This window comes from Lichenostomus cassidix, unplaced genomic scaffold (genome assembly GCF_008360975.1).
Source record: "Lichenostomus cassidix isolate B80296 unplaced genomic scaffold, HeHo_3.0 HiC_scaffold_46, whole genome shotgun sequence".
NCBI classification, from domain to species: Eukaryota; Metazoa; Chordata; class Aves; order Passeriformes; family Meliphagidae; genus Lichenostomus; species Lichenostomus cassidix.
The window spans coordinates 1-10,008 of record NW_028147597.1 but is presented as its reverse complement, the minus strand read 5'-3'; positions in this window follow the sequence as shown (position 1 = coordinate 10,008).

Below are 10,008 nucleotides of genomic sequence, written 5' to 3'. Positions count from 1 at the left end.
TTGCCCATGTGGGAAATGGAGAAACCCTCCCCCCCTTTCGTACCGCTCCCTTGGTCCCTCTTGGAGTCAGGGAAATTGCAGGAAAAACATTCGTGCATTTTGTGCACATCATAAATTTCACGGGGATCGGGAACAGTCTGTGTGGCGAGCTTCCCTGACAGGTGGAGATCAAATTCTGTCAGGTGAAGAGGAGGTTGAGACAACTTTGGGGACCTGGAGTACACACTACTATAGCCTCCCAAAACCCCAGAGACTCCCTCCATCCCTACAGACTCCCCACAAACTCTCCACTAGACCCCAAGTACCCTCAGAGTCCTCTCAAAATGCCACAGAGGTGGTTCCCACACCCCCCCCCCGACACCCTATAAACCCTCAGGACCCTTCCAAATCTCCCTCTAAAACCCCCTGAAGCTCCCCAAAACAACCCACAGATCTGCCCAGATCCCCAGCACTCCCCCAGGCCCCCCACAAGGGGCTACCCCAGGTGGTCACAATTACTCATGGACTGCCTGAGCCACCTTTTGGGCTGATATATATGTAGATATAAATATAATAGAAATATAAAATATCATATAGAAAGGGGCCTTCAGGAAACCTAGGGAGGGTGTTTGTCAGGGGACAGGATGGAGGGTGGGGGTTTTCACCTGCCAGAGGGCAGGGTTAGATGGGATATTGGGAAGAAATTCCTCCCTGTGCAGGTGGTGAGGCTCTGGCACAGGTTGCCCAGAGAAGCTGTGGCTGCCCCGTCCCTGGAAGTGTTCAAGGTCGGGTTGGGCAGGGCTTGGAGCAACCTGGGACAGTGGGAGATGTCCCTGCCCATGGCAGGGCGTGGATTGAGATGATCTTTGAAGTCCCTTCCAACCCAAAGCAGCCCAGGATTCTAAAAGTGGTGGAGGCTTGGGATGGATGACCTTGGCTGACCCCAGGCTGCTCCATCGTTCACACTTCAGCAAGAGACAGCAAGAGAAAACCTGATGAAAGAGCTCCTGGGGGGGTGGGTGGAGGCAGAGGGTCAGTCCCTCAGGAACTGCTCCAGGTCCCTTTCCATGGGGTGAGTCCCTCAGGTGGAGGCACTTGGGGCACAGAGGCAGCGCCTGCCTCATCCTGTTCTTCTCCAGGGCTGCCGGGGAATCTCTGCTCTGGCACCTGCAGCACCTGCTCACCTGGACAGCTGCTCTGGGAGGAGGGACAACAGCAGTGAAAGGGACTTGGAACCAAAGGAGGCATAAGCAGAGCACGAAATATTTTCCAAGCTCTACCTGGTGTCAGGTGACCTCAAAGAGGAGATCAGGTGGGTTTGGGTTTAACCAGAAAGTGAATTACGGAGAAAATTGTGGATTTACTCCTATGTCAGGGAATTCTCTGGAACATGGATTTGCTGCTTTAAAGTGTTGTTGTACTTTCTGTAATTTATCTGAGCAGTGTTATACAAGAGGTCAGTGTTTCAACTTTTATAAATAAAGAGATGGTGGTCATGATGATGGTGATGACAATGACGATGACACTCAGGCTCCATTGCAGCACATTTGCAAGGCAGGTACTTTACTCTCAAGACTTCAAGTTATGCTGAGTTACCCCTTGCCTTCCTCACAATTTTCCCTCTGCTAAGTTAATACTATTGACTGTCACTTGAAAAGGAGAGGCTCCCTTGACCCTTAGTATGGGGAGATTTACTCAACCCTCAGTCAGTGCCCCAGGAAAGCCAAGATCCTTGTGCCCAACTAGTCTGTCAGCATCCCCGTAGGCTCTTTATCAGGGGGACACCAATCTCCCTCATCCTGTCACTCCAGGCCCATCACCAGGACGAATTGCTGACACCAGTCCTGGAGCAGCTCTGTGGGGATCCACTGCCACAGGTGGTTGCCATGGGCACGAGCTGAGGCCTGTAGCAGATCCTGTTGCCATGGCATACCTTTGCTATCTCATTCCAAGGGTCAGTTACCACAGCACTGTCAATGGACCTGCTCCTAAATCCTTTCACTTGGCAACCAAGTCTTGGCCCAGTTGGATTGCCGGGGAAACCTGCACTAGAATCTGTTGCTATGGGATTGAGCCATGGAATTCCAGATTTCTTTGCAACTGTCATGGTTTAGGAATGGTACTCTCCAATTCAGTGCCCCCACCAAGACTCTCCCAAACCAGATGCTGCTTGGTCAGTCCTGTCTTTGCCTCCCCCTTCCCTCTCTGGCAGGATGGAGTTGAGAATTTGAGGCACAGAAGGTGAAAATCACAGGTTGAGATAAGAAATATTTACTGCAAACAGCAATGAGGTAAGAAAACAAACAGTAACAGCAACAATATTAATAAGAAAAGTATACAAAAGAGGGTAAGTCACATGCAAAAATGCTCAATGTGGAATCCAGCACAATGAACAATAGCAGAAAATTCCATCATGTTTTTTACCCAGAAGCCACACCGATCTTCTTAGAGGCCAGAGAGAGTCCCTTTCCCCCAGCCCTGACAAAAAGGTGAGGTGGTATGGAGAACATTAAAGCCTTGTTCAAAGGCAGGACAGTATCTACCCCTCTTTCTATACCATCTACTCATGCCCGGATCCTACACCTTCCCACTAAATACATACACATATATATATAAATATACACAAGCACAGGTATAATTTCCATTGCGAATGGCTGTGCCTCCGAGATGTCTGCTGAGTTCATTTAGTCCGTCGCTGTGGGTTTTGTCCATTCTAGATGTCTCCCAGGGCAGGAGAGCTGCTGTGCTGTTGGCTGGTGGCTGCATCAGGAGCTCACAGCTGGTGTATCTGAAGCAGATCATCCTCATTGGCCATGGGACTTACGGCACACAGTTGCAGTGTCATTCAGGAACCAATGTTATACAATTTAACATTACAGACTCTTCTCACCCAAAGTCAAATCCTCCCGCATTACCCACAAAGTGCACCCAGGTTCTGTAGCAAAGACAATACCACAGATTGGTTTGCCTCTGCTTACAGCAGGACTGATCAAAGCAGTTTTCCCTAACCCATGTCTCACATCCACAACAGGGACTTTATCCCCTTCTCCAGTACGTGGAAGTTTTGATTGGGCAGGGCCAGCTGGACTGGTAGAGCCTCAGGTGTTCACTCAACCAGTGGCCTTTGCTAAATGCAGCTCCCAATGTTCGATGGTCACACCACCCATTGCTTTCAGTGTGGTTTTTAACTGTCCATTGCACCATTTAACTTCCCCAGAGGCTGGTGCATGACAGGGAATATGGTACACCCACTCAGTCCTGTGCTCTCTGGCCCAGGTGTCCATGAGGCTATATTTGAAATGAGTCCCATTGTCTGACTCAATTCTTGCAGTGCTGCCATGTTGCCACAGGACTTGTTTTTCGAGGGCCAGCATGGTGTTCCAGTCAGTGGCATAAGGCACGGAGTGTGTCTCCAGCCATCCAGGCGTGCCTTCTCCCATTGTCAGCACGTAAAGCTTGCCTTGGAGAGGTTGCAGCTGTGTGATGCAATCGATCTGCCAGGCCTCCCTAGATATATATTTTGACCATCATCCCCCACACCACAGGTGCTTTACCCATTTGAACTTCTTGATCGCAGCATGTTTCACAGTCATGGATTATGCAGGATATAGTGTCCATGGTTAAGTCCACCCCTCAGTCACAATGCATCTGTGTGTTACATCTCTTCCCTGATGACCTTAAATGCCTAAGGGGCCCACCAAGCCAGAAATAACTCTCCCTTGTGTTGCCAGTCCAGATCTACCTGTGACAAGTTAATCTTAGCCTGATCCACCTGTCTGTTGTTGTGATGTTTTTCAGTTTCTGACTCTCAGGTACATGTGTATCCCCATGATGGACTTTTACAGCCAACTTCTCTCCTTAGGCAGAAATATCTTACCACAATTCAATAAACCAGATGGGTCTCCCTCTGTGCTGCCAATGGTCTTTATCCATTGTCCAGCCACTTCCACAGAACATTTGCTGCCATGCATGAGTCAGTGGCCATTTCTCTTATTCAGCAATATCCAGCAACATCAAAAGCCAGCTGGATAGCTTTCCCCTCTGCATGGTTGCACCAAAATTAAATTAAATTCTGAATCTTAATTTTCCCAAGGATCTTAAGGTTAATAAATCCCCTGTTCTGGAATTATGTGGGGTGTGGCAGGCAAGACTTGGAGGGTTTAGAGATAAAAGCAGCATTTTTTATATGTTTATTATGAAAAATAAAATGTTTCCACTCAGTCAGAGCAAGTTCTCTTCTGGCAGCTGCTGCCAATGGAGGGAGTTTGGGGACATCCAGCAGGTCCTGACACCTCATTTTTCCCTAAATGAGGATTCTGAAATGGCACATGAGATGGATTGGAGAACTTTAGAAACTGAGTAAAACTACCCAAAATGTGGTTGCTGAGGTCCTTGCCTGTGTTTTGGGCATTTTAAGAATAGTTAGGGTTGGAATGGCCTCTGGAGATCAGCCACCAAAATGTCCTGGTCTAGTACAATCTCATCCCAGAATGTTTGTGATTGGGGAGGTGGGACCTAAATTGTGTCCCTGAAGGGATGGATGGGGTTTTGCTCCAGGTTTGAGTTGGGAAAAAACAGAACTGGGAATGTTAGATTGCTCTCAACTGGGTTTTGTGTCTCCCAGCCCTGTGGGACGTGGCAGCACAGGTGAGGCTTCTCTCTGCACTCCCCTGATCCATCCAGGAATTGTCCCATTGTGGAAAGCAACCAGATTAGTTCTATGGTGTGATTTTAGGGAGTCCAGTGGAGAACTTTCTCCCTGCCGTTCTCAATGTTTATCTCATCTCTTCTTCTCACTTTATTCTCTGTTGCTCTGTCGTACTCCCTGTGCCATTGCACCTCTGTCATGGTTTGACACTGGCCAAATGCCAGACATCCATGACAGCTGGTCACTTGCTTTCCCCTGCCACAGCTGGGCAAAGGAGAGGAAAAAAATTGAACAAAGGGGTCATGAGTTGAGATAAGGACCAGGATAAAACACTCCAAGGGCAAAACAAGCTCAACTTAGAAGTACAAAGTAAGTTTACTACTAACTAAGTCAGAGGAGGATAATGAGATGTAAAATAAGCCCTTAAAAACACCTCTATTTTTTTCCCCAGCCCCTTCCTCCTTCCCACTGACAATGCAGGGAGACAGGGCATGAGAGGGTTTGGTCAGTTCATCACTGAGATCTTCTGCTGCTTAGGGAGAGGAGTCCTTCCCCTGCTGCACCGTGGGGTCCCTCCCACAGGAGACAGTTCTCCGTGAACTTCTCCAGCATGGATCCAATCTCATAAGCAGCAGTCCTCCCAAAACTGCAAGGTGGGGCACTTGTCCATGGAGTGCAGTCCTCCAAGGACAGGCTGCTCTAGCCTGGAAGCAGGGCCCCTCTGTCCACTGGGTCTCCCACTGGATCACAGCTTCCTCCAGGCATCCACCTGCTCCTCTGCTGTGGGCACCTCCCCACGGGCTGTGGGTGGATCTCTGCACCCCTGTGGACTCCATGGGCTGCAGGGGGACCACCTGCTCCCCCCATGGTCTTCACCACAGCTAGCAGAGGGTTTTCAGCTCCAGTGCCTGGAGCACCTCCTCCCCTACCTCCTCCAATGACCCTGGTGTCTCTATGTTGTTTCCCTCACATGTTCTTACCTCCTCCTCTTCTCTGGCTTGAAAAAACAGTCTCACTTTGTTTTGATTTTCTTCTTAAATGTGTCATCACAGAGGCATTACTAACATCTCTAATTGGTCCAGCCTTGGTCAGCAGCATGTCCATCATCTTCAGAGCCATCAGAGACTGGCTCTGCTGGACATGGTGGAAGTTTCCAGCAGCTTCTCACAGAAGCCATCTCTGTGGCCCCCTTGCTACCAAAAATCACACCATGCAAAACCAACACATTCCTCCCTGTACACCTCTGTCCTGATTCCTGTGCCATCATTCTTCCCTGCAACTGGCAGAGTTTCCTCCAGTTGTCCATACTGCATCATCACTGTGAGTGGCTCCTGCTTTCACAGAATCACAAAATCAGTTACACTGGAAGGGACCAGTGGTTCCTCTGGTCCAACCTCCCTGCTCAGGCAGGATCATCCCAGGGCACATGGTACAGGATGATGTCCAGACGTGCAGTCTTCTGTAGATCAAGATGAGGTCCAGTGTATACAAACCACGTGCTGGAAGTTCCTACTGAGGTGCCATCGCCACATGCCTACTCATTGGCAGTGATGTCGTGGAAAGAAGGAGAACATAGAGTGGATAATTTGATTACCAGACTCTGGCTGTATGAAGAAAGTATCTCTTTCCCCCTATGGGCCTGCATCTTGTCTGTGGAAAGGACCTCCAGCAATTTACAGGAGACTACCAGCAATTTAGAGAAGTGCCCCATGCCCCACTACTACAGAGCAGAGTCTATGGGGAGCAAGTGTCCCCTGCTTGAGAGAGAGACGGGGCACACCACGAGGTAACCTGTGGTTTTACCTGCCTGACCATGGCGAAGACAGGAGGAAATGGGATGGAAAACCCACCTCTGCCTTGGTGAGTTGAGAGGAGGAACAACCATCACAGAAAACTCTTCAAGGAAAAAAGCCACTCCAGTTTCCAGTGGGCAAGTCTTCAGGCAGAATTGAAGGGCTGATGTTACTTCTAATCTTCTTGGAAGGACTGCCAGGTCATATTTACAAGAAGTGAGCAGCAAGTACTGTGACCAGAACTAGAGAGCCCTTGGCTCCAGCCAGGTGTGAGAAAGAGATAGTGGGGTCTATTGGACTGTGTGGATGCAATGACTGGCACAGCAGAGCCACAGGAGCATAAGGCTTTAGTTGACACTGATACCACTGAGATCTGTAGGGTTAGATCCATCTCCATTTCTGGGATGACAGAGGAATCCCAACAGGGACTATACAAGCTGAAGTGATCCTGACTGGGAGTGAAGGGCAAAAACACTCTATTGTCACTGGCCTAGAGGCTCTGTGTATACTTGGCATAAATCACCTTAGGAGAGGGTATTTAAAAAATGCAAAAAGACATCACTGAGCTTTGGGAGAGCTACCGTGGAGACAGAGGAAATTAAGACAGCTGAATTCCTTGGTTGGTCTTTCAGAGTACTCTTCTGCTGTGGGACTGCTGAGGATTGAAGAACAGCAGGTACCAATGGCCAGCACAACAGCGTCCCATTGGCAACATGGCACTGACTGGGACTGCAAGATTCCATCCACGAGATGATACATGAACTGGAGGGCTGGGTGTGCTCACCCTTCAGTAGCCCCACATGGCTCGCGTGTCAGTCCAGTGGAGAGTGATGGCCTGAATGAAGTCACACCATCACTGTGTGATGTGTTCATTGACACATCTCGATGTGACCCATCAACAGGGTCCCCGAAATGAAGGGGAGGAACAATGCTCTTGCCCTGTCCTGGTTGCCACACTGTTGGGGTCCCTCCTGTATTCAGGGTCTTCTCCCCTCCATTTTTTACTCCCAAAGGGACACGGGGCCACTAGAGGCATGTCCCAGCTGGTCAGGAAGACTCCAGGCACCTCCTGCCACAGGGCAGGGACACTGGGGGATGTGGGGACATGAGTGACATATAGGGTATGGGGTGACATGAGGGCATTGAGGGACATTGGGGACATGTGTGTATAGGAGGGAACTGGGGGAACAGGGACACAGGGTGGCAATGAGGATACTGTGACCATGGGGAAGGGCAGTGTTGGAAATGATATAAAAGCTCTAAAATTTTTAACTAACTTTAGTCAGGGGTTCTGTTTGTCTTCACCCAGGGGAAGGGAATGGAAATTTAACATCTCAATGGACTGGGTGCTGCCAGAGGATGCACAAGAGATAAACGACCAGTAACGAACATCAATGCCTGGTGTGTCGAAGACATCTGGTGTGGGAAAAGAATGATAAGAGAATGAAGAATGAGGACCTAGTTAGCATGGAAGGTGAAGGGATCAATAACCAACAGGGAACCAAATACTAAGAACTGTGTAACTTGGGGCCAATGAACACTGAACCAATGAACTTTTCCAGGTTTTGACTGTGTAAGTATCTGAAAAATCTAGTAAAAAGCCATGTGTGATCTTCTTGACACAACCTGGTCAATACGCAGATGAAATTATTTCTGTTGCACATCCTGGCCAGAATAATGTAATGCCTTAAAAATGTAATGCTCTCTAACACTAAAGAATGTTGTTGGAGAGTTTTTGTTTTTCCCACCGTTTCAGTGACAGCAGGAGAGTGCCTCCATGTCCGCCCATATCCCCCCACATCATCTGTGTGTCATTTTCCCCCCATATGGATTTTACAGACTGTTGCAACCCTCAGCTGACCTCCACTGGCCGCGGGGAGGCACTGGACGCTAGTGGGACCATGGTAGGGTACTGGGATCACTACGGGGGTAACTGGGATCACTACTGGGATAACTAGGATCATACAGGGGACCATGGAACCATGCTGGGGAGTGACAGGGAGTATGGGGAATCATACTGGGGGTGAATGGGAGCAACTGGGACCATGTTGGGATCATACTGGTATACTAGGAGTGACTAGGATCATACAGGGAACCATACTGGAGGTGACTGGGAGCCACTGAGACCAGGGCCAGAAGAAGGATCCAGGGAACTCCAGGCCTGTTCCTGTCCTTGATGCTGGGACAGCCCTGGAGGAGATCTGCTGGGGGGAATCCATGGCACAGGCAGGAAAACCAGGGCATTGGGAACAGCTGCCCTGGGAAAGGCAGGTCCTGCCTGACTCACCTGATCTTCTGCTGTGCCCAGGTGGCCCCGGTGGGTGTTGGACAGGTGTGAGTGTGTCTGCCTGAAGCTCAGCAAAGCCTTTGGCACTGCCTCCATCCCCCTGCATCTCCTGGAGCACCTGCAGCTCCTGGCTGGGACAGGTGCCTCTTGCTGGGAACACCTGGCTGGTGGCCAGGCCAGGGAGGGGTGGGAATGGGGCCACAACCAGGTGAGGCTGGGCACTGCTGGGGTTCCCCAGGGCTCAGTGTTGTCTGGTCCTGTTCAACATCTTCATCTGTGACCTGGACAAGGGGGTTGAGGGCAGCCTCAGGAGGTTCACAGATCACACCAGTTTGGGTGGGAATGTGGATGCCGAAGGGCAGGGAGCTCTGCAGAGGGATCAGGACAGGCTGGATAAGTGGGCCAAGGACAATGGTGTGAGGGTCAACAAGCCAAGTGCTGAGTCACAACAACTCCATGGAACACTCCAGGCTGGGGAAGGAGTGGCTTGAGAGCTGCTCAGCAGAAAGGAATTTAGGGGTTCTGGTTGGCAGCCAGCTGGATTTGAGCCAGTCTGTGTCCAGGTGGGCAAGGCAGCCAGCAGCACCTGGCCTGGATCAGCCACAGTGTGGCCAGCAGGACGAGGGCAGTGACTGGGTGCCCCACCTCAATTCCTGTGCCCAGTTCTGGCCCCTCACTTTGAGAGAGACATCGAGGGGATAGAGCATGTCCAGGGAAGGGAATGGAGCTGAGAAAAGGACTGGAGCACCAGGAGCGGCTGAAGGAGCTGGGGGGCTTAGCCTGGAGAAAAGGAGGCTCAGAGGGGACCTTCTGGCTCTGCACAACTCCCTGATAGGAGGGGGCAGACCAGGGGGTGTTGGGCTCTGCTCCCAGGGAACACAAGACAGGACAAGAAGAAATGGCCTGAAGTTGTGCCAGGGGAGGTTTGGGTTGGACATCAGGAGGATTTTTTTCCTGGAAAGAGTTGTCAGGCACTGGAATTGGTTGCCCAGGGAGGTGGTGGAGTCCCCATGCCTGGAGGTGTTCAAGGAACAATCAGATGTGGCACTCAGTGTGATGATCGAGTCATAAGGTGGAAGTTGGTCAGAGGTTGGGCTCGGTCTCTGAGATACTTTCCAACCTCAGTGATGTGGGGGTGTGATGGCCCGCTGGGAAGACTGGGAGGAACTGAGTGGCCTGGGTGGACAACTAGGGGCAACTGGGAGGCTTGAGGGGTCAAATGAGGGGTGTGGTGGCCCACTGGGAAAATGGGGCAAACTGGGAGGTCTGTGAGGCAATGCCCCAAGGTGCACCAAAGCCAC